The 23,723-nt window shown below is 42.5% G+C and overlaps 1 protein-coding gene across 2 annotated transcripts in view; it reads right to left on the reverse strand.

Moving 5' to 3' along the window:
* Positions 1 to 23,447, reverse strand: part of RNF144A (ring finger protein 144A) — a 109,082-nt gene extending 85,635 nt beyond the window's left edge. For both annotated transcript variants that reach the window (XM_085610747.1, XM_085610749.1), the window contains exon 1: positions 23,324 to 23,447. The gene's annotated coding sequence lies outside the window, so the exon portion shown is untranslated. The remainder of the gene's footprint in view (positions 1 to 23,323) is intronic.
* Between the last annotated feature and the right edge of the window lie 276 nt (positions 23,448 to 23,723).

The raw sequence follows: 23,723 nt of genomic DNA on the forward strand, positions 1-23,723 counted from the left end.
GCAGTGGATTGCGGGTGCGCGAGTTATAGTTAGCTTAACTAACTAAAACGGGGGAATTTCATTTGTTTTTTATGAGTGAAATGTCCGCTAACTATAACGTGTGTGAAACCTATGGTTTTTTCACTGAATTTGCAAGGTTTTTTAAATGCTAATTCCTAACTATAACGTGTGTGAAACCCATGGTTTTTTCACTGAATTTGCAAGGTTTTTTAAATGCTAATTCCTAACTATAACGTGTGTGAAACCCATGGTTTTTTCCACTGAGATATATATATATATATATATTATGCCCCATGGTTGGTGGTATAAAAGCATGCTCAATTACAATACCACATCACGCAGCATACAATATCAATTCGAATTTGTGAAGCTACAGTTTCTCAAACGAATGTCACATGCAAATGCCACAAAGTCCCATGGAAACTAAAACATAACAGCCAGGGTGCAGGTCAAAGAGTGAAATGGTTCATTCTTTTCCTCCAACGGTACAACCTCCCACTAAACGACAACCATGGTAAAGCATATTAGCAAGTGCACCCCAGCAGCTCTTTAGCTTCAAAAATTATGAAAGACATGTCCTCTTCCTCCTTAATGTGCCCATACATACATTATTCGTCTGCATGCCAACTCATCTGGAATCATTAAGACCGGGTTAATGCGGTATGTGATTACATTCCAAGTACAGCTAAACTAAACATGCTTTCATAAATTCACCTCATTAACATGTAATGTTGCTTGAGGACAAAAGGGCATTATGAAGTGTTTTCTAAATGCTGAAACTGTGTAAAATGACTCGCCTCTTCCCGCCCCGAAGACTTCCTACTGGGCTGTCCCGCTTTGATTAGAAGGGCAGGGGATACACGATCCCAGAAGATACCAAACAATACACATCAGTGGTTAACCGTTTTTTTCTCCTTTTAGCATTAGCATGGCTACAATGCCAGAGGCAAACTGTAAAAATTACACATGCTGAGGCACAGTCTGACACCATTGATCAACATGCATTTGCAATGCATTAGGTCTTGCATTTGCAAAAGTTTGAGCTATTGGTATTGTAAATGACAATGCCTTTTATTTATGTGTTTTGAATACCTGCTAGCAGTGCGTAAATACTTATAGCCATGCTTAAGAGAAGCAAGGCTGGCAGTAAAAGAGGCACAGTTACGGCCAGTCTTGCTTTTCGTAAGCAACGTCTAAGTACAAAGAATGTTGGATACGGGCTGTCCTACATAGAAGATGATGGTTGCGGTGTGCAAGTTTTAAAGACATGCTTCTAGCATGATGTGGGTTACGTTACTATGCACATAAGCATGAAGTGTTGCAAAAAGTGTGAGACAAGATGTTTTTATACACACCTACTTCTGACTTCTTAAGCTTGCAATTTTCATCTTGTGATTATGTGGCTGGAAGAACCTGTTTGAGATTAAATGGGGTAAGGCATTCATTGTGTTTTAAAAAAACACCCTTTCATCTGCTTGATGTTAAATGTTGTGGCGTGCTCTTTTTGTACGCTTCCAACAACATTTACATATATCTTTTAAACTCTTTGCTCATTATTCACATTAATATTTCTCCTTGATATATTTATGTCAAATCAAGAGTACGCCATTCTTTTATGTTTTACATGTATGGTAATGTAGCACACTACCACTTTAAAGGATAGATTATCCTCCTCTGTAATTGAAAGCATATATGAACACACATGCACAACCAACCTTCTCTGCTCCTCATATACCCTGAAACTACATACTGCATGTTATATAAACTGCAACCATTGTATAATTGGTTATGTTTGATGCATTACGCCAAAATGTTCCTCAGTCCCAGTGCCCCAAACAGGCCCAAGTTCTCAAAAGTTTCAGCACCCCCACTCCTCTGTTGGAATGCGGTAAGAGCCAGACATCCCATTAGAGGAAGAGCGTTGTCTTGGTCTGCACACAAGTTGAGAGCAACTAACAAGCACTCAGTATCAAAGTAAGCTACATCAAATAAGCCGGTGAAGTTGGTTGTGTAGTCTGGTTATCGCCACCAGTTTGGTTGCATTAACACCAGTATACTCAATATGATCAAATACAGAGTATGTGATCCATCAAAGTAGCAGAACAGGCCATGAAAACTGCACAAAGAACCAGTGTTTAGAGATGAGATGCTATCCGTTCTCTAAGTTAAAGGTAATACCATATACCATTTCACATTAAGGCTCTGAGGCAACACCAAGGAGCACTATAATAGGAAGCCACCCGTGGACCACTCAGTCCAACCACCTGCTGCAATGCAGGATTGATCACCATGCGTTGGATTCTATTGTAAGAAGATATGCAAGCCTGGAAGATTAACAGTTTTGGTGTTGCAGTTTTCCAATGGTGGAAATCCCTGGAAAGTAGCAGGAGAAACGAATAGTGGACATAATTGGAAACCATATGAGAATGTTGGGAGCTCCTTTGAGGACAATGGAGTGGCTTAGGGCAGCTAACAGCTGCTATAGGGCTTCTCCTCCAACATTACAATCTTTGTGTTTCTGTTTCTCCTTGTTTAATTCTAGAATATTCTACCCTCAGTGGCTCGAATGTTTTAATAGATGGACAGACCTGCCCCGAGCTTTCCAGTTGCTAAAGCCCCTCTGCTTTGTCAAGGCCCTTGCCTACAGCTCAAGCCAATAACTAGAGTTCAGGGGTTTTATGTAAATGTAAATGTTGTAGACTTGTTAAGCGCACAGCTACCCCAGCAACGGGGCGTCCCGGCGCTGTAGACCGCTGGGGAACCCGTCCTGGCTATCCCTGTGAGATGGTCCCTTTCTGGGTATCTCCAAGGTGAAACCAGGCATCCCCGGCGTCTGAGGGGGGCCGTTGTAGAGATGAGGCAAGCTTAATGCCCAGAGTTGCCGAGTGTGTTCCTGGTTAGAGTAGGTACCGAGGTGAGAATTATCGAGTCCGTTTTGACCCTGGTCCACGACCCTGCCGCGTCGGGAATTGAACCCTGGTCCCTGGCCGATTCTCTGCTTACGGGTCTGCCGCCTCTAACTAGTGAGCCACACCTCTCCACTTTTAACAACTGGTACAGCCCTTGGCAACAGCCTGTAGAGCTATATCATAAATGTCATAGACTCGTGTTAACATGAGCTAAATGTGCTCACAATAGGATAAGGAATTCAGCACAGTGACCTTCCTATCTATGGGTGAGAAAAAATATAGTGGAAACTACTGATAAAGAAGCAAATCACATAAGACGCCTTGATACCAAAGTGAAGGCCTTACATTCTTTCACCTTTTTTCCAGCCCGGGCTGGTGGCTAGGTACTGATGTTTGGGTCTCACACCCCAAGACTTGCAGCATATTTAGATTATCTTGTCGAAGTTGGTGATTCAAAGTAATGGATAGATGTAAAATATTTCAGATGCGAGCACACAGCATGACAAAGTGTTGCACAGTTCAGCTGCTGCCTTTAAAAATATTTCCTTTTTCAGCATACCGTGGCCTCTTTGTTGATGCCATCGCAACCTCCTGTGGCCAGTGCTATGATATGCTCAGGGAGGCCCCGGTTCAAAGCCTTCCTTACTCGCAGTCTGGGTCGCAGTATGCCCCCTGGTCCCTCTGATCACTTTCAAAGGGTGCTATTATTAGGGTTAAGTGATCATTTGATGTGTTCGAGGCTCCATGCTCTTCCCACGTATTTTTTGTGATGGTGGGATACTATTGTGCTCATGGGAGGCACCCACTGCCCTTAACCACTCTGAAGTCTGGTCATGGGAGAAAAAAAACACAATGTAGTAGGTCTCACATTTGCTGAAGTTGCGAAATATGCTGCAGAGACATCTACCGGACAATGTTCTCAATCTGCACACAGAGCCGAGGGAGTAAACAATTAAAGCGGGCGCCGTGTTCAAATATAAAGCGCAGCACTTGTGCCATGGTGATCTAAAAAAAAAAAAAAAAAAAAAAAAAAAAAAACACACAACACGAAACCGGAAACAATGAAAATAAAAAAAGCGGGCGCAGTGCTATAATATAAAGCAAGGTGCCCGTACAAATTTACATGCATGGGGACCCGTGAAGCGGGCGCTATGGTGGTAAAAAAAACCAAAAAAAAAAAAAACACAAAACCGGGCGTTACTCTAGGTGCTGTGGTAACACAAAACAAAATAAAAGTAGTCCCAAAACAGAACAAATTATGACTTACAGAGCAACAAAGTTGTAGTTGGTCGGTGCTCCTTGCGATACAACGGAAGTGATGTATCGGGAGCACCAACCAAAAAGAAGTCAGCAAAGAAGACTGACGCGGGAGTCAGCCTTTGGTAAGCAGCAGGCGGGATTACACGCCATATACAGACTCCACGAGGTCTTGCAGACAGCGCATGCGCGATGACGCTCAACCTGAAAAGGATCTGAATATAGTCCTCTAAAACAAACTCTGCATCTTCCCTTTCAAGGTCTCGGAAAATTAAAAAGATCTGAATAATAATCTAACGTCTTTTTACATAAAAGATGTGCAATGGAAGCAGATAGAGCAAGAGTTGATTCCAAGCGTGGGAGAAAGATCACAGCTTTTCAAAGTAGCTCACATGCAAAACATGTTAATGATATTGCAGGAAATGAGTGTTTCACTGAAACAATATGAAGACAGTAAGCCTAAAATACAACCTTCGGAGCCCTACGTTTTCTGAAGAGGGGCCTGCCTGTTCTTAAGAACTGTTAATACACTTTTCTGCCAGAGGCATGTCGATTTACTAGCAAAAAGCCGGAAACAAGGTCAGATGTGGGACAGATAACGGCATAGGAATAAGAAAGCAAAGTTTGCCTAATTGTGAGTAAAAATTTGGGAAGGACCACCATTTTTATGATCGCAACTTGACCAGCCAGCGAGAGAGGGAGCCTTAACCAACATTCCACCTGCTACTCTAGCATCTGTACTATCGGGCCATAGTTAAGCAAAATAATCTGTTCAGTGTCCTTATGGATCTGGATTCCCAAATATCCAGCCGTCTCATCACACCACGACTGGGGGAACTCACAATGCCACTTCACGGCACTGGGTGTCAGGGGAAAAATTTCTAACTTACCCTAGTTTATACCCAGACCAGAGAATCCACCAAATCGGATGATCTCCGATTAGCCGCTCCAAATTCTCCTGAGGATGGCGAACATAAAGAATAATGTCATTGGCATAAAGTGAGATTAGGAGAGGGCCCGTATTGAACTGAAGTTCCCTATGCAGATGCCACTCCTGCAACTGCCGGACCAATGGATCCGGCGCAATGATGAAAAGCAGTGGGGAAAGCGGGCAGCCCTGCATTGTGCCGCGGGTAAGGGCAAACTGAGGGGATATGGTGCCATTCAGTCTGAGCCTAGCGGTGGGTGAAGTATGAAGTAGTGCCCCTTAGGCATTCCCATATTCCTCATAACTGCCAAGAACAAGCATTGGCATAGCCAATAGTCTCACCTATGGGACCTTATGTGTTTAGCCAGAACTTTTGGCTATGTTGTAGAGCATTGTGGCTGCTGTGCATCATGCTGAAAAGTTATAATAAAAAGTGTTAACCATTTTTGTTACTTTTATACAAACCAAGACGACATTATATACAACTGAACCTGATAAAAAAAATATTTATACATAAAAAATGTCTTCTAGTTTTTTTGTACTTCTCATGCTTGTTTGTTATAACTTTATTTGTTACTGGGGAGCGGGACATGAATAACGAGAGGGTGGAGGTTGAAAAACGGTAATTCAATTAGAACACGAGCCCTGGACGGACACTAGGGGAGAATCAACAGATGCCAGATTCCGAGGGCAGACTGACGTGATGCTTAGGTGATGTTTAGGTGATGCTTAGGTGTGGGTAATTATGTGGCACTGAGTGGTAATATGTGGAGTGTATTTATGCTGCATTGAATATAGTAATTGTGACATGTGATTATGTGGTACTGAGTGGTATTATGTGGAGTGTATTTATGTTGGATTGAGTTGAGTGTAATTACGTGGTGTGTAATTATGTGGTACTAAGTGGTATTATATGGAGTGTATTTATATTGCATTGAGTAGATTGTAATTATATGGCAGTGAGTGGTATGATGTGGAGTGTATGTTGCATTTAGTAGAGTATAATTATGTGGCACTGAGTGGTATTATGTGGAGTGTATTTATGTTACATTGAGTAGAGTGTAATTATGTGGTGCCTAATTATGTGGTACTGAGTGGTATGTGGAGTGTATTCATGTTGCATTGAGTAGAGTGTAATTATGTGGTGCCTAATTATGTGGTACTGAGTGGTATGTGGAGTGTATTCATGTTGCATTGAGTAGAGTGTAATTATGTGGTGTGTAACTGTTGCACTGAGTGGTATTTTGTGGAGTGTATTTATGTTGCATTGAGGAGAGTGTAATTATGTGGCACAGTGGTATTATGTGGAGTATATTTGTGTTGCATTGAGTAGAGTAATTATGTGGCGTGTAAGTATGTGGTACTGAGTGGTATTATGTGGAGTGAATTTATGTTGCATTGAGTAGAATGTAATTATGTGGTGTGTAATTATGTGGCACTGAGATGCAGTGGCCATGATGAGTGATGCTGTGGTGGCGCCGAGTGATGCTGTGGTGGCGCCGAGTGATGCTGTGGTGGCGCCGAGTGATGCTGTGGTGGCGCCGAGTGATGCTGTGGTGGCGCCGAGTGATGCTGTGGTGGCGCCGAGTGATGCTGTGGTGACGCCGAGTGATGCTGTGGTGGCGCCGAGTGATGCTGTGGTGGCGCCGAGTGATGCTGTGGTGGCGCCGAGTGATGCTGTGGTGGCGACCCTCAGATTGAACAACTTAAAAAACATTTAGCACACTAGGAATGTTGATAAAATGCCAAGAGGGACAAACAGACAGTGCGGCTTCCAGTTCGGGTGAGAGCACTGGCTCCCAAAGGGTTTAAATATTACGAACCGTTGGGGATGTTACACTCCCGGAAACGACAACGTCATTATCATGGAACAGAAACTACTTGGGATGGAACTGAAACAAGCACGGTCAGGTTAATTAGTAACAAGATACTGGAATGCAGCTAATTGCAAACAGATGGTGCTGTGTGGCAGGCTGCGCGTAACCGCAAGCCCTAGGCCGTGGGCGGCTACAATTCCAGGCAAGGTGGGACAAGCACCCGCCTAGAGCCAATTGCGTGCTGTCTTTCTAGGAAAAACCCATGCAAAGGCCAATAGGGGGAGATTTTCAAAAAACACACGCACAAGTGTGTGTTTGAAATTGAAAAGCCCCAACTAAATGTCTCGCAACGCATACGCGCTGGCTCAGGCGAGACCTAAAAAGGACCACTCCAAGGAGTCACAAGCTTTTTCGGTGTCAAGTAAAACGGCAGCCGCCGGGACCTCCGGTGAGATTCTGTGTATAACCACAAATACCTGTGAGGGGCAAAGCCCGACTGACTAGGGGAGACAATTCGATCTAGTAGCAGGGCTAGTCTCAACGCAATCATCTTTGAAAGAATTTTATAATCAAGATTTAAAAGGGACAATGGCCAGTATGAACAGCATAACGGGTCCTTCCCGGCCTCAGGGAGAAGGATTAGTACCACCTCACGTAGCGTGGGAGGCAGCTCCTTGCAATCAAGAGCTTCGTTATAGACCTCAAGAAGGTATGGCACTCAAAGGTTCTTGTAGGTTTTATAAAAATTGCCAGTGAATCCATCCAGGCCAGGGGCAGTCGAACCGTTCATGGCATCAATAGCACTGATGATTCCTTCAGTGGAGAATGGCTCAGCTAGAAATTGTTGCATAACTTTATCAAGCCACACCAGTACAATTTCTGCTAGGTATTCACTGCGATCTTCGGAGCTATGTTTTACGCGCGTCGAGTACAGATTTGAATAATGATCAAAAGATTCATCCCGTATGTCCCGGATGCCTGTCAGAGTCTGTCCACTTCAGGAGCGGAGACAGGCAATGTATGATTGTCCCGCCAAGGGTCTCAGAAGCCGCGCTAAAGTACGGCCAGGTATTTCTCCCTCTCCATAGGGCCAGGCAATAGCTTATTTACTTAAAAAATGTGTCTCATGCTCAGAAGCTTCCCTAAATTCTGTCACAAGTGTCAAACGGTGGACGTGCTTTGCCAGAATGGACAATCCAGCTTGCTACATGTCCAGCAACTCCAGTTGTTGTTCAATGCGAACAAATGTGCGTCTCAAGTCTCTCAACACCCCAGCATGCTTAGAGATACAGACCCCCCCGCAGATAAGCTTTAAAAGCCTCCTAAAGAGTGGCCCATGATTGCACCAACCCTTTATTTAACTCAAAATATTCCACAATAGCGTCTCGAAGTTCTGAAATGAACACCTCATACATCATCGCCTGACCAGGGAACCTCCACTGTCTCTCACAACCCTCAGGTCTGGGGATCCTAACCGTTAACAGTACAGGGGAGTGATTAGAAAACATGCAAGGTAGATGATGGGATGCCCGATACCAGACTGCCAAATTAGGGGTCACAAGTCAGAAATCGAATTGTGTCCAGGTATCGTACTGCGCGGAGTAGTGGGTATGTGCTGATTCCCCAAGCCAGCAGTGTCGCCACACATCAATAAGACCAAGCGAGTCACACAGTTCCAGCAACGCTCGACGTGCTCGAGGTTTAGTGTCTGGGGAGTCGGGCATAATGTCACACGTGGGTTCTAGCAGGAGGTTAAAGTCCCCACCCATGCAAATGTAGTCCACGTCTAACTGCATTAGCTGCGCGTGGAGGTAGCGAAAGAATTCTGGGCTGTCAACCAGTGTGACCCACTACCATCGTGTAGGGACCCTCATCATCATTACGAACCCTAGAAAACTGGAAGGGTAGGCATCTTTGGATCAGTACGGCTGTACCCCTAAGCATACTTGCTATAATTCGCAAAATAAAGATTTGCCATTAGATGCTGCACTAGGGTAATCGTCAGGCACAGGCAAGTGTACCTTGTCATTGTAGACGCCTTATATATCGCTGACTGCAATATATGTAAGCAGTCCAGTACATTTAGCACATGTTGGAAGTAGCGCACAGCATAGAAATGACATACCACATGTAGTCTGTCCTGGCATGGGGACATACTACTGTGTGCAGTTGTTAATACACCACAACACCTGCCACAGGCCTCTATACTGAATACTCTACGAGATGACAACTGTAATATTGCGCATCAAATTAAAGGAAGAACATTGCAGCAAAATATATTAAAATGACAGAGTCCCGCACAGCTGAACACCTTAGCTTGGATGAAGCCACGAAAAAGCCATAACAATGCTGGGAAAGACATGTTGGCTTGTGTGTTTTCTTTTTTGTATGGATCTAAAATTGTTTTTGAGGAAATTAACTGAGAGGCATATATAATAACATGGAATGTATTCTCTGAACCATTTAAATATAAATGATAATTTGCACTATAATTTTCCCCAACAGGTACAACAATATGCACCTTTCATTATGTGAGATTACCTCTCCTGTTACGTCTACAATCATAAGTAGGGGGGTAGCGATATATATCTCCACGCACAATGTCTTCAGCCGCCACACCAACGAGTATGATACTTTACGAAAATATACTCTTTCATATTCTTCGACTTCTGACATTTTGAGAAATACTGTTCAAGGTTCCATAATGTTCTTACAGCCTTCATCTACCTTAGATTGGTGGCAGCATCAGCTGAGGTCAGCGACTGGCTCAGATTTGATGCATGTGCACTGAAGATGGTGATTTCTATATGTTGACTTAATTGCATATTTAATATGTGCACTCCTTCTAGTCACTGTATAGCAATGTATATGTAGATTGCTTCTGAACACAATTCCCATACTTTAGGGAGCCAGCATTGCTTCACTTGGTTGTTTTTGCTTATAACTTATCTCTACTTGACTGGAATCAAGAAACTATTGGAAGCCAGCTGTTAATTATGACAGTATGGGGTTTGATAAGTGGGGTAGGTTTCCTGAAAGAGCACTTCTGCTACCTCACTTACTTGTTTTGGGGTATATTCTTAGATTGCCTTCTTTTCACCGGCCTCTCATTTGCTGCTCCTATTAAATTCCCATTTTCCGGTCTGGGCTAAGGGCAGCTTTATCTGTCTATCCCTCAGAGCTGATCTACTTAGAAAGACAAGCATTTGCAATTCAATTGGTCTTGCATTTGTGATGTTAGACCAGAGGTCTTCAATCTGTGGGGCGCGACCCCCAGGGGGGGGCCTGGAGTCCTGAGAAGGGGGGGGGGGGGGGTCGCACATTACCCAGCTTCCATTGTGACTGCAATCAAAAACATTTGCTTCCGTTTTGGAAAAGAGACAGCTGTCCTGGGACAGCTAATTTAGATCGTTAATCAGCTGGAGTTTTATCAACGGAGTCTCTAGTGCTGGAAAAGCCTGCATGCCAGAGTACCTACTTGCCTGAATGAAATGCAAATGTGCCTACCAGTTAATCTGCAAGTGTAAAGAGTGTTTGGGAGCCGGTTCTGACCTTAATTGTTCAAATCACTCCATACTTTGTAATGACAAAGATTTGTTTTTTTGAGTAGCAGTGCAAAGAGTTAACAACAGGGCTGTGAAGAGCTTGCTTTTAATTTTAACTGCATTTAAACAGCCCTTAGTACTCCAAAAGAGGTGCTGATGGGATAGTTATGAAAAAAACATTGCATTACTTATGCTCTGGTATTACTAAAATCTACATTTTGGAAGCACTACTTTATTGTAAAACTATTTGCAGCACTCTATTTTACACTGTATGTAATGCAAGCATAAAATAATGACTTACATATTCACAGCGGCTGTGACCTCATAGCAGTAAAAATACACGTCACTATTCTCCACTGCACCAATCAAGATTTGATTCTGTGGGTCTCTGGTTACACATAGAGCTCTGCAGTGCATTAACTAATAAAGGTTTGATAATGTCCTTCAGTGCATTTCCCACTAAGTCCCAACTTTTTACATTTATTTTACATTACGCTGCCCATTATTGATGGTGAAAGACCTAAAAAACGTATAGAATATTTTGGGGCTTATTTATGAGAGTGTTGCATCACCAGAGGAAGCATCTCAACCACACCCTGCATAGCTTTACATGGCCTCACAGATATCGAGTGAGACATAGCAGCGCACGTCATTGCATTACCTTACTCTGCATCAAGGTGGTGTTCCATGGGCTTTGCGTGGGCTTCCCACGCAACACCTATGTTATTTTGATGATGCCCCATATTTAGAAAATGAAGTAAACCTGGGGCAGCTCCAAAAACAGACGCCTCCCCAGCGGAGGCGTAACAGGAAGAAATTCTTTCATTTCTCCTCATTCTTTCCATGTGTGCCGCATTATGCAGCTCAAATAGTAAGAAGAAAACACCTCTTGGGATTGTTTTTGTGAAGGAAGGTGCCCCTTCCTATACAAAAACAATCATGCCTATGTTGGTGCTATGCAGCAATTTGTGCGCCAACGCAAGGGAAAAGGACAGGAATGCACTGTATTTCATAAATACAGTGCATTCCATCCCTTTCACATTGGCATAGGGCAGCACAGGAAGAAGACTTGCAGCGCTGCCCTACGCCAATTCCTCATAAATGAGGCCCTTTGTATTTAACTACACCTTTGACTACTGCTGGAGTGGGGTTTTCTTTAAAAATTGTATACCCTCTTCATTTTGCATGTTTAGATTAATAAGAATAATTAATTAATAGTAATTGTACTAATTGTTTGCTGTGTGAATTTACCAACATTATTAATATGAGAAATACACGTGGGAATTGCATTTGCATGGCCTAATTAATAACGTAAACTAATTTCGTATGCATATTAATAATAGACAATTAGCAATTGCATGATTATATGTTGCTTTCGTGATGTACTCGTGATTTGTGCATTATTAATGTGAATATAACCTGCATTAAGTGTTGCTTCCGCTAGATAAATACACACACATATGGGTATTAGTAAGGGGATAACATTTTATTAGTCATTTCCATGTATTAATTACATTTTTGTGTTTCTTTGCTTATGTTGACCATTTGCTGGCCACAAAATGGCCGACATCCCTATTTGACGAACACAACTCCATTATCAAGGTTTCTGGGTGAAGTGCGCATGCGTCACCATCAGCTGCAGTGGCCTTTGGACGACCCTAACTCAACTGTGCCACCCAAGGACACACCGGGCTACTAGCCAGCTGCTCTGAAAGAAAAAATGAAAAGATACTATTTCGAGGAGAAAATAAGAACTATATCTAAAGACACATTATCCGTATGGGAAAGCTGTTGAACCATTTTAAACGGACCAATTAGAAACGTTCAAAATATCATTCGTTACTCTTTGGAATGTAATTTTACTATAAAAATGGTAGAGTAGAGAGGTTGTAAAGCGAGACCCTTCAGAAGATTTTCGATTTCCTGATGTTACGCTGACGGAGAGGACGGTGACACTGCAGGACAGCTGTTTCCTAAGACTGTGACAGTATGAACTGATGACCAAGATTTGACTTAGAGGACGACTTTATTCAGAATAGGTAAATATGATGGTTTACTGCTTGATTAAGTCAAAGACTCGATTTCCAATAGAACTGTGTTGGGTCGTTATTATGAGAAAAATGTATTTATGTAAATAATGTTATAGATTTTGTTATCACTCCAACTTGCAGCTAGCTGATCCATGGCCTATTCATGGGAGGAGTACTAAAAGGTGAAGTTTAGGCCTTTATATGTAGGGATATATGAGTATTTCCTTCCATTACAGCGAGTGGAACAATCGCCTCCTTGGAAATAGGTTATTGGAAGGATGAATGTTGGTGTTATGGGCCCCACCAGCGAATGTAGTGATTGTGTGTGATCTATGATCTGTGACGAAGGGAGGGATTTTGCATTCCGCGCTGCATCACTACACCCCCACGTTCACTGACCTTCGGTTTGCTAAACACTGTTAAATATTATTTCCCCACTGTAAAAATTATTTGCTGTGGGAATTTGGGGCGTTTATGATTGTAGATAGTCATCAATGATGAGGAGTACAAGGTTCTAGAAAGTTTTATCAAAAAGGGGCCCTTACGCCTAAATTCAATTGACAAGGGGGTCTAGGCATCAAAACACTTGAAGACCTCTGTGTTAGACCTATTGGCACTGTAAAAGACAATGTTTTTTTTATTTTTTGTTTACAGTGAAGTGATCATATTTGCATTGCACTGTTGCCAGTTGTATGACCTTGCGGCGCTGGAGGACCAGAAAATGGTAAATAGGTTACGAGGGAGGGGACCTGCTATAAAATTCTACTCCTAATATGTGCAGAGGAATGCTTATGCAAGAATGAATCTTACAAAGTTCCAAAACACACATACATTGTACAGCTGTAACTCAGACAGGCGTGTTTAAAATTGTGTGTGCATTTGTCAGAATAACCACATTTTAAATTAACACAATGGTGCGTTTTGGCCTTTTGTGAACTTGCTTTCCAAGACACAGTGGGCACTAAACAAAGGAGAATGCAACAGTAGGATGATGTTAACATATTATTTAGGAACAAACAAAACACTGCCAAGAGTGTGGTGTGTTTTGGAAATGTTCAGTTTTAAAAACAAGTTGATTAGGATCTAAAAGACCTACATACAATGCAGTGGAAGCGAAAAGAGCAATGATACCCAAGACCGGAACGACAGAACTTTCTTTTCCGCAGGGATACGACAGTCAAAATGTTTTAAAATGTAATATATTCTTTAATGACAACTCGCTGTTTCTTTTCTGGTGCATGGAGTGGTTACACTGGTCGTCTCAATCTTTGGGAGTTCGATGGAAATACCTGCTCCGTCCATATCAACACCCCGTATTTAAAATTAATAACGGACAAAATGGTGTGCCCGAAGCCCGAGTGTGTGAATCCCAAGTTTCCTCTTCCTTTGCCCTGCAAGCTACCTTCAGAAATTAAGAGCTGTGTCTTACCAACTAAAGGAACCATAGTTTGTTATGACCTTACCTTTAAGCAGACTTTGGCTGAGATTCTCGTAACTTGTTTGACTGTTAAAAATATACATTGTTAGTGCGCTGTACATCCACTGCACAGCGCCTTTAGACTGCTAAGAGACCCGATGTGTTCAGCTGTGGGTTCATGTGCATTCTCTGCCAGTTTCCTGATAATGTCAGGCATCAAGTAGGTGTGTCCGCTGCATTCTGACGATTTGTACTTGATCATTGGGAGTACTGTTTGTAAAACAGACATAAATATATTGATGGAGTGCATGGGCAGGGGAGAAACGTCTCACCAAGCGATGGTTTAAGTGCAGATGCCCGCAAGCCTGTGAACATTAGGAGGGGCAGATGTTACACCTTCCAGTGTTTATCTAGATTCCTTTCCCCTCCCTAGTCTTGTTATTACCGAAGTAGCCAGTTACCAGAAAAAAATACTTTGGCATTTCTCCTTAAGTAAATCTTTAAGCAGCACAGTATAAGCGATGGAACCCTTTGTGAATTTTGGCTCTGCCTCCATCATGGCATTACTGGAAGCCTTTTTAATAGGGAATATTAGCTGCAGCTTAAAGGGTCTGAAATATCAAATCAATTTAACTTTGTGGTCTTGCATGTGTTCCAGGGACACCTACATTAATTTAAGGGTTAATAAATGCAGACATCGAATTTGCAGCAGACTGTACACCATCATAAGGAGAGCTTCACCCATAAGTGGCAGCAGTCACCCCTCCACCCTCCTCACCCAGCCCCCACTTTTTCACCAAAGAGAAGCAATGTGTAACCAGATCTGCGCCCCATGCAGCCTGCAATGTTGTCACGATCATGGAACCAGTGAAAGTTATGAGAAAAGAAAGCTGTAATTATGCACTGCTACAATAAAGAAATTTGTAGTGAACGTCTTAATTATAGCAGTGCATAATTAGTTTTCTTTTCTCATAACTTTCACTGGTTCCATGATCGTTGTGACAACATTGCCCGTCAATTTTGAATCTGTCCCTGTCTCTTTGCATGTTTTGCGATTCGAAAAAAAAGTCCAGTTTGCGTGACATGTTCTCCAACATAGCGTCTTTAAAAGTAGGCATCCATTTTTGGATAAATCACCTGACATTTTAGGCAAATAAAAAGTCTGAATGTAAGTTCCATTCATATAGCATGCATGGCGCATCTCCAACCCCTTGCCTTATTAAATAAATAAATTAGATTGCAGTCACCATGCCTGTGAACTTGGACATATTAATACAGAGCTCTCCAGTTAAAGCTAATGATTCTGTAAACATGTAGCGCTGCTGGGCACTTTAAATACAATAAATAATTGCATGCGTCCTGCTTGGTGGAGGGTGAGAGTGAGAAGAAAGGGTCGGGGAGCAAGATGAGGCAGCGATGGGTATACTGGGAGACTTAAGCAGCAGCGGGAGGTGGTGGTGGGGGGGAGGGCAGCACAAGACACAACATCAGCTTCTAGAGCATGAAAGGACAGCAGAGGAAAAAGAGTACTCCTAAACAACACATAAAGCCTTAACGCATAAGGAAACTGTACTTGTCTGGTGCTCCTCAGCCTTCAACGGAAGGCACGTGTCAGCTGCGTCAACCACTAAGGAGGCAGCATGGTGCCAGCAATACAAGAGTGACAGTGGACTTAACCTATCGTAAGCAGCAGGCAGGACAAAAGTCGGTTTGTTCTTACAACAGGTCTTGCAGACAGCGCATGCCTATGCTCAATCTTAAAAAAAAAAACAAAAAAAAAAAAATACAAAAAAAAAAAAAAAAAAAAAAAAGGAGTTAAGAGAATTGTCCTCCTCAACCACTTGTTGTGGTCAACCCATATTCAGGAGCTGCTGGTTGATTTTACTTTTCTTCATTCAGGTTCTCCCAACTCAGTAACTCCACTCCACTCACCCACATAATCACATCACCCGAAAGTAACAAAACCAAATGCTCAAAACATTCATTCGCCATCACTCTTATACACACACACCCCTCTCATTTGTAATGCTACTCTCGCACCCCACAATATAACTCATCCACTCCAACAACACACAGTCACTAACATGCTTACATATCCACTCACACTGAGATAGACATGTGCATCTTGTGCTGCCTAAAGTTTGACTCTGCTATGTGGGGCGTAAACATGTTAGTTTGAGGGTCCATGGGAGCAACTCCGTTATCTGGGATTTGACACCTGAAAGGTCTATATATTTGTGTTGGAGGTTTAAACCTGTAAGCAAGTAGGTACCTTTGCTGTCAGGGCCAATGCCTCTTGTCAGACTCTCAGATCTGAGTTACTTATGTTAAATCATCCACGTGTCTGCATGTTTGGACGTGTTTTCTCCCAGCATGTATGCTTTTATAGGTGTTATCTATATATGTATTTTGCTCTATATATATTGTCTGAGCTTTTATGAGAACCTGTATGTTTGCTATTTGATTATTGACACACACAACTCACAATGTACAGCCATTATACCATAGAAGGCAGAGGCGCAACTAGAGCCAAATTTCGGGGGGGGCTAAGAAAAAATTTCGGGGGGGGGCTGAATCTTTTAAGCCATAGTCAGAGTGGAACTGCAGGGGCTCTTAGAAGGAGTGAAACAACAGCTGAGGTTCTTTAATTTTGACTCCATCTTACATGCACCGCCATTTTTGTATTGCCTTTACTCAGGCTGCTTGATTCACGAAGTGTCTCTGCCCCTTGGACTGCAACGTGTCAAAAACCCCCTCCGTCCTTGTCTTGAAACCCATCTCAGACACCAGCCGGCCTAAATTAATCCTTGTCTGGACTACTTAATCTCTATATCAACTATCTGTTAGCCTTTAGTATTCTTCTCGTGCCGTATCTTATCTTTTGGCCTTCGCTATTCTCTCCCTGTGTTTTCCTATTCCACAACCTTTCCTTTGAAGCACACAAACATGTTCTGCCATTGCTGATTGACCTATGGGTGCGGTCATTGATTGACTTATGGGATTGGGCAAAAACACGACTCAAGGGGGACGTTCTGGTTACATGATGCCTGGTTTTGAATGTTTTCCTATTGGCTAATATTTGGCAATTTTTGTATATCCATATTGGCATTTTGCATGCTTGCATGAGCCAGGACTGCCCCTTTCTTTTATGCTGAGTTTGTAACCCTCACATATATAAGACCCCAGTGTACTGTACTCAGGAGACTGCCTCATTCAGTTGCTAAGGCTTCTGTGTGACGTAGTCTCACTCATTTGAGTTTAATAAAGATGTATTTTCATATTTCAGCTTCTTTGCCAAGTTCTTTGTTATATTACCCTGAGAATGAAGATTTCAGTTTCTTCACAGCAAGGCCTCATTAACATGCAAATGGTCTTTTAAAGACCTGTGAAGTGCTCGGGTGCGGCTGTGTGCGCGCCGGGAAGCTGTCTCATCCCGGGCTGCCACACACGATGGGGGGGCTGAAGCCCTTCGAGTCCAATTGGTGTTGCGCGCCTGATAGAAGCCATTCACCTAAAAGTAAGGTCCTACTGATTTTGCCAATGCTGTTTTGGTAGGATTACACGTTTTTGCCACCACACAGTGCAGGAAATGAGGGAAATCCAGTTACATATGGGATACCGCTGTTATTATTTAGCCAGATCGGATATCCGGTCCTGCCCCTATAAAATATGCAGAATTCGTCCCAGTGCACATTGTTGACACAGGACACATTCAGGCGTACCCACACATTGTTTGCTTCCCGTTCATAGAACCAACCTGCAGGGTCAGAGGGTGATTTCTAGTTTCTGATTTCCAACACGAAATCCAGTCACCTCCACCAGCACCAGTAACATGTGCAGAATTTGTTTTGGTGTAATTTGCCAACACCGGGATACATTCAGCAGTACCTGCACGGTGTTTGGCTTCCGCTCATAGAAGCAACCTGCAGAGAGTGAGGGTGGCTTCTGGTTTCTTATTTTCGACACATCAGCATTTTCGACACGTCAGCCTCACTTAAAGGACAGTCTCCCCTTCTTTTGTTGGCGTTTCATCCTGGATGGGAATTACATCGAGCCTAACATCTAGCTGCCAATGCAATGGAGGGAAACGGGGGCACTCAGCTAGCTATCACTTCACAAGTGGTTAAGAAATCCCATGGTTTGGAGAAAGGTTTTTCACTGTGTTCAACCTCTGTATACAAGAGATATGCACGCACTTTAAGAATGCCAGATTTATATCACTCATACTGGCAGGTCTTACATGTTAAGAGTGCTATGGCTGGAGAAACACAAAGTCAATATTTAAATGGAACGCAGTGGTTGGGGTTGTCTGTACAAATAAGATTGTATAATTACCCAAAGGAACCCTAGAAACAACTTTAAAATAAATAAAGATTGAAATAGCCAATAAGGTTCTAAACCCAAGCCTTCCAGGTTCACAGCAAAATGTGCTCTATTAGAAGGATTTTAACGTATGAACTACAAGTGTCTGTGATCAAAACAGTAACTTACTAAGCTATCAACATAAAAAAGAAATCTGTGATCTCCATGTTACCTATTCTACTTTGCAGCAGGCACAATAATCCTCTAGCTACATAAGGATGAATTAAAACTTTGACTAGACAAAGCACTAAAATGTCCTACAAGTGCATTAACCACCAGAATTATCTTAATGTTATTATCCCTGAACATTGATGGCCACACAAAGATCTAGGCAGCAGGTAAATTTAACTCTGTAAGATATTTTAAAATGCACGTCTGTGAACAATTAGGTAAGCCAGAACAGATGTACTGTCACACATTTGTATTAGTAGTCAGTTTCTTAGTGGAAGAGTTTAAAAACAAAAGTATAAGTAGACAGCCAGACTGGCCCCTTGTGACTCCACCCCCTCTCTGCCCTAATTTTTTGGATACCAGAGTATTTATTTCCACTCCCATGAACTGCCATCCACTAGTGGATGAGGCAACATTGGAGGGCTTTGGAGTGGGTTGAGGTAGCACAGGTGTGTGTGGGGGGGGGGGCAACACAGGTGGGGGGCTGAGGCAACACAGGTGGGAGCGCTGAGGCAACACAGGTGGGGGCGCTGAGGCAACACAGGTGGGGGCGCTGAGGCAACACAGGTGGGGCGCTGAGGCAACACAGGTGGGGGCGCTGAGGCAACACAGGTGGGGGCGCTGAGGCAACACAGGTGGGGGCGCTGAGGCAACACAGGTGGGGGCGCTGAGGCAACACAGGTGGGGGCGCTGAGGCAACACAGGTGGGGGGGCTGAGGCAACACAGGTGGGGGGGCTGAGGCAACACAGGTGGGGGACAGATGACATAAAAACTCTAAATGATGCACTCCTAAGAACTCAACAATGGCTATCTCATAAGGGCATAATTGTTTAAGCGGGGTATACCTGATAAGTGCCCGTAGTCTCCATTTCCAAATAACATCCGAGGGTTTTTTTTGAAGAAATTACTTTACTAATTTTATCCAGTTGCTCCTGCCCTCATCTTAGTTCTTTGTAGAACAATGTTTTGTAATCTGAGTGACATATTACACTACTCCACTCTAATGAGATGCTCTATGTGTTTGCAGCATAATTGAGCGCACCGACCGGGATCCCCGGAACCAGCATGACCGCTGGATTATCTATGAATGGTTATCAGGTATAGTATTTAAACTGATTCATTCGGGGATGATACATTGATGATCTGTTGACCTATAACATTTTTTATTCTTATTCTCTTTTTTCATTCAATGACTGCATTTTTTCAGCCAATTTTGGCTTTACCCTCTACAATAATAGATTCTGATTAATTCTCGAGAAATTCTCTGACATACCGGCAGGTATGTGGTTCTGTAGTATGATGTCCTACATACAGTAAATCTAATACGGGCGATTTAATGATTGCCTTTGATAATTCTCCTTTCTATTTGACATCTCAACAGATTATTCCTTGTGCATTGAATTTATGAATGCACCCGTGCTCAATAAACATCTCATGTTCATATGTGCTTCAATACGACTGAGGTGATTATCATTTATCATTTTCGATTCTCTTTAATAATTTCTGTTTCGCCTTTTCTTTCCTTTCCATTTCTTATTAAATAACTCTTTTCTCTCTGTTACTAAGCATCACATTTCTTTCAGGTGTCTTTTATACTTTCCCATCATTTTCTTTGGGCTTCATCAGAAGGTTCCTTTTGATCGAGATCACAATTCTGATTGGCTGGGTCAAATTTAAATTAATTGTTGTCTGATACCATTGTACATTTATTCCCTTTTAGACGTTTTTACTGAAATACAGTGGACGCTCCTACACTTGACGTTTTGTCCTGATGATGACCCTCCACTTATCTATGGATCGAAACGCCGTCAATGCCAAAAGTGTGGCTCTAACTAATGAGGACACAAATTATTTTGGGTGTAGTTCTGTTTTGATACCTGCTTTTGTATTTCTTCCTCAGCCACAACTTGTCTGTTTTCACCTGTCATTCTTCACATTTGTAACACTGTTTGTGTAACTGTATGAGCGCCATCGTTATTGTATATGTGTCTTTGGTACGCTTTTTTTGATAATATTAAAAATAATTTTTTGAAAACTAAGAAAAATGATCTGTATATGGGTATGGTTGTTTTATTAGTTGGGTAGCACTTTTCTTCTTCTCTTATTTGGGGAAGTCTTTCCCAAAATTTGTTTCGTTAAAAAAATGTCCTTATTCCTAGTGGTGTACTTGAACCATTGTTTGGACTATAGTATTTAGAATATGAGCTTTAAGGTCCGCCCACCTTCCGCCCATGTTTTTAATTGGCTCCTTTTACTGTCTTTTGGCAATGCTTCTTTTTCTTTGGTTAATTCCTTTAGTAGTCCCTCTTTTTCTACTATTGGAACCTCCCATGAGGACTTCTCGTTACATGTGACCTTACTTTGTATGTTTTATTAGCAGTTTCTGAGCACTCCATTGTTAATGTTTTCGTCGTTGCTGGTGTTGCAGGCACGACAGCTACGCAATTCCAACACATTGTTTGCATAATGTGAGTCGTATTTTTATTGCTTTGATTGCTTAGCCAAAGCTACTCAGCAAGAGTGATGCAAGCCAACATTCTACGTTTTATTTTTGCAACGCAGCACACCCCTTTTCATTTTTTAATTATTTTTTTTTAACATGGCCGCTGAACACATTTCTTTTCTTCTGGGCGGCTTGCCCAACTCTACTTTTAAAACCCTCCGACCAACCAGTCCGTGCTTGTTTCAACTCCTCCCCAACCCTGCTCATTCATGTCGATGTGCAGGCGAATGTTGCCAGCTAGCTTGTTAGCAGCATTCGTATAGCCACTTCTAAAACACCTGGCTTTATCTCGCTCCCCCACCCTCCCCGGTGCTACTTCATCTCACTCCCAAGAAACCAATCCGCAGCCTTTACTAGTATTTTGTGCGCAAGCGATCTTCAGGATCAGGAAACCCATCACTGGTCCCCGAGTGGGACGCTGTAGCAGCTCCCCAGAAAAGAGCCGCACATAAACATGGCTGCGAACTGTGCATTTGAAAGACCTGCTTTGCCAAGCATCGCGTAATTCTGCCCAATAGAATGTAATCAGGGCTCGACAAATCCACTCGCAATTGCAAGGTAGAATTGATGAGGACGAGCTATTTTTAGGTCCTACTCGCCCTTTCTGGCGAGTAGGAAGACAAACTAACTTTTGTCCTCTGTCTTTGAAAACGGAGCAAAAGTGACAAGAGAACAAGATTTAAAGGCATTTTTATTGCTCACAAAGGGAATGAGCAATAAAGATGCCTTTAAATCTTGTTATCTTGTCACTTTTGCTCCGTTTTCAGAGACGGAGGTCAAGTAGGTTGCAGTGAGGTCGAGGGGATTTTCCAAGGGACTAGACCTGCAGGACTAGTACAATTCTTCGGATTTTTCGAGCCCTGAATGTAGTCATAAAAAGTGGTTTAGCAAACATCCCCTTTTTTTTTTTATTTGGAAATAGAGCTTTCCAGTCACGGTTGGTCCTGCTGCGTTCGCTTTCCCATCTTTCTCATTTTGCAGGAAGCTTTAATTGTACTTTCTCTTTCTGGTTGAACAGAGTGAGCCAGGTGCGCCCCTGCAACTGACCTTAAATAGCCGACACCCCAGAAAGGCTTTTACAGATCAAAAGAAATTGCGCATGTGGCGGAGATGCTGGGATGCACCGGTGACATATCTTTATTTTCCCCGAACAGCTCTCTGAAGATTCTCTCCTGCACTCTGAAATCCTATCCTGCGCTGCAGTTTAATTAGATGGTTAAAAATTCAGAGTCAGAACCTGAGTTTTTGACTGCCTAGTATGGATAGTTTCTGTGCACAGCGAAGCGTTTCAGCTGAGCTCAAGTAAACAATGTTGGACTTCTAATTAAGGGACATGCTCAGATTTGCTAAGATTCATTATTTTTATATAGCCACATCTGATGCAGTGACAGGTAAGACTGCAATGTGCAGAGCTTCGTGCAGTCAGATTTCATTTTCAAGAGTATAGCTGCAGTCCAGCCTTCACTTAAAGCAATGAAGCTAAAGTAGACATTTTTAATAGATGACATCTGCTGGTAAGTCTCTCTCTCACAGCAGCTTTACAAAGGTTTAAAAAGAAGTCTGCCATTGCAGAAGAAATACAACTGTGGCATTGGTATCTATTACTGCACGTTGCTGAAAAGGCAGCATCAGTATGTTTTCATAACTGATTTTACGCACTCACTTGTCCTTTCTTTCTTAGGGGTACAGATGGTTGTTATATATATTTCAAGACGCAAGTGCGATAACGTGCTTCATCGCTAAATATGCCAAGGGTCCCAAAGGCGAGACCAATGGCATTGCAAATGCTTGTTTTTAAATGAGAACGTGAAAGCAGATGGGCGTGCGTGTGCATATTTTGCAGGTATTGAGCTGAATAGCCCCCGAATTCAGACAGGTATGGTGAATATTCATGACGGTTCCATATTTATATGCTAATATATATCAACAATGGTCCAGCGTGAAACCAGCAGGAGGCAGCACATTGTTTCTGCTGAAACACACATGGACAACAACGTATTGACCTGTCCTTGTCCCATCATTATTTCAGAAGCTCGCACGAGCAGTCCTGTGAACATATTTGCGTTCCCAGGATTGCAATCCTACCACATTTAAACTGTCACACTAAATTCCGAGTATACTATTTTAGCCACAATATCCGGGACGCCGCTTTGTTCCAAAATGTATTACGAAACTATTGGTTTCATCACACACGTTGCTATGTGACCGAGTCTCGGGCTGCATGCATACAACTGATGAAACAGTATTGTGCTTGCTCTCAAAATCAGCATTTGCAAATGTTAAAGTGGGGGGGATTAAAAGGCACCCTCCAGTTTCGCTTCGCAAATTACGCCTTTAAAAGACAAGAGTAATTGAGGACACAAAACAAGGAGATCTTTCTTACCAGATGGACGATAATAACAGGCGCAGACTGCCAACAAGTAGATTCAGCACTGCAAGCTACAGTACAAGGCGCAGTCTCAGTGTCTGTGATCCAGAAACGCAGATTCCTCGCGACCCTGTGATTGGCTACGTTAGCCAATGTGTAATATGACCGCGGTTAACAGGGTATGTGATTCCCAAAAGCAGATTCTGCTATTGAAAATCTGGGTGCACGTTCCGGCGTTAACACCAGCAAGCGCACTTCTAGAAACGAAACATGCAAATTAACTAAATCGATCTGAAATTTACATTATTCATAAGAAAGCGTTAAACACAATGGTAAGTTGGTGTAATGGGAATTTCAAGGAACGGCTGCATGTTAGTGTTTTTAAATGCAATGTATTTGTAAATGAATATGTAAA

This window comes from Triturus cristatus, chromosome 6 (assembly GCF_964204655.1).
Source record: "Triturus cristatus chromosome 6, aTriCri1.1, whole genome shotgun sequence".
Classification (NCBI taxonomy): Eukaryota; Metazoa; Chordata; class Amphibia; order Caudata; family Salamandridae; genus Triturus; species Triturus cristatus.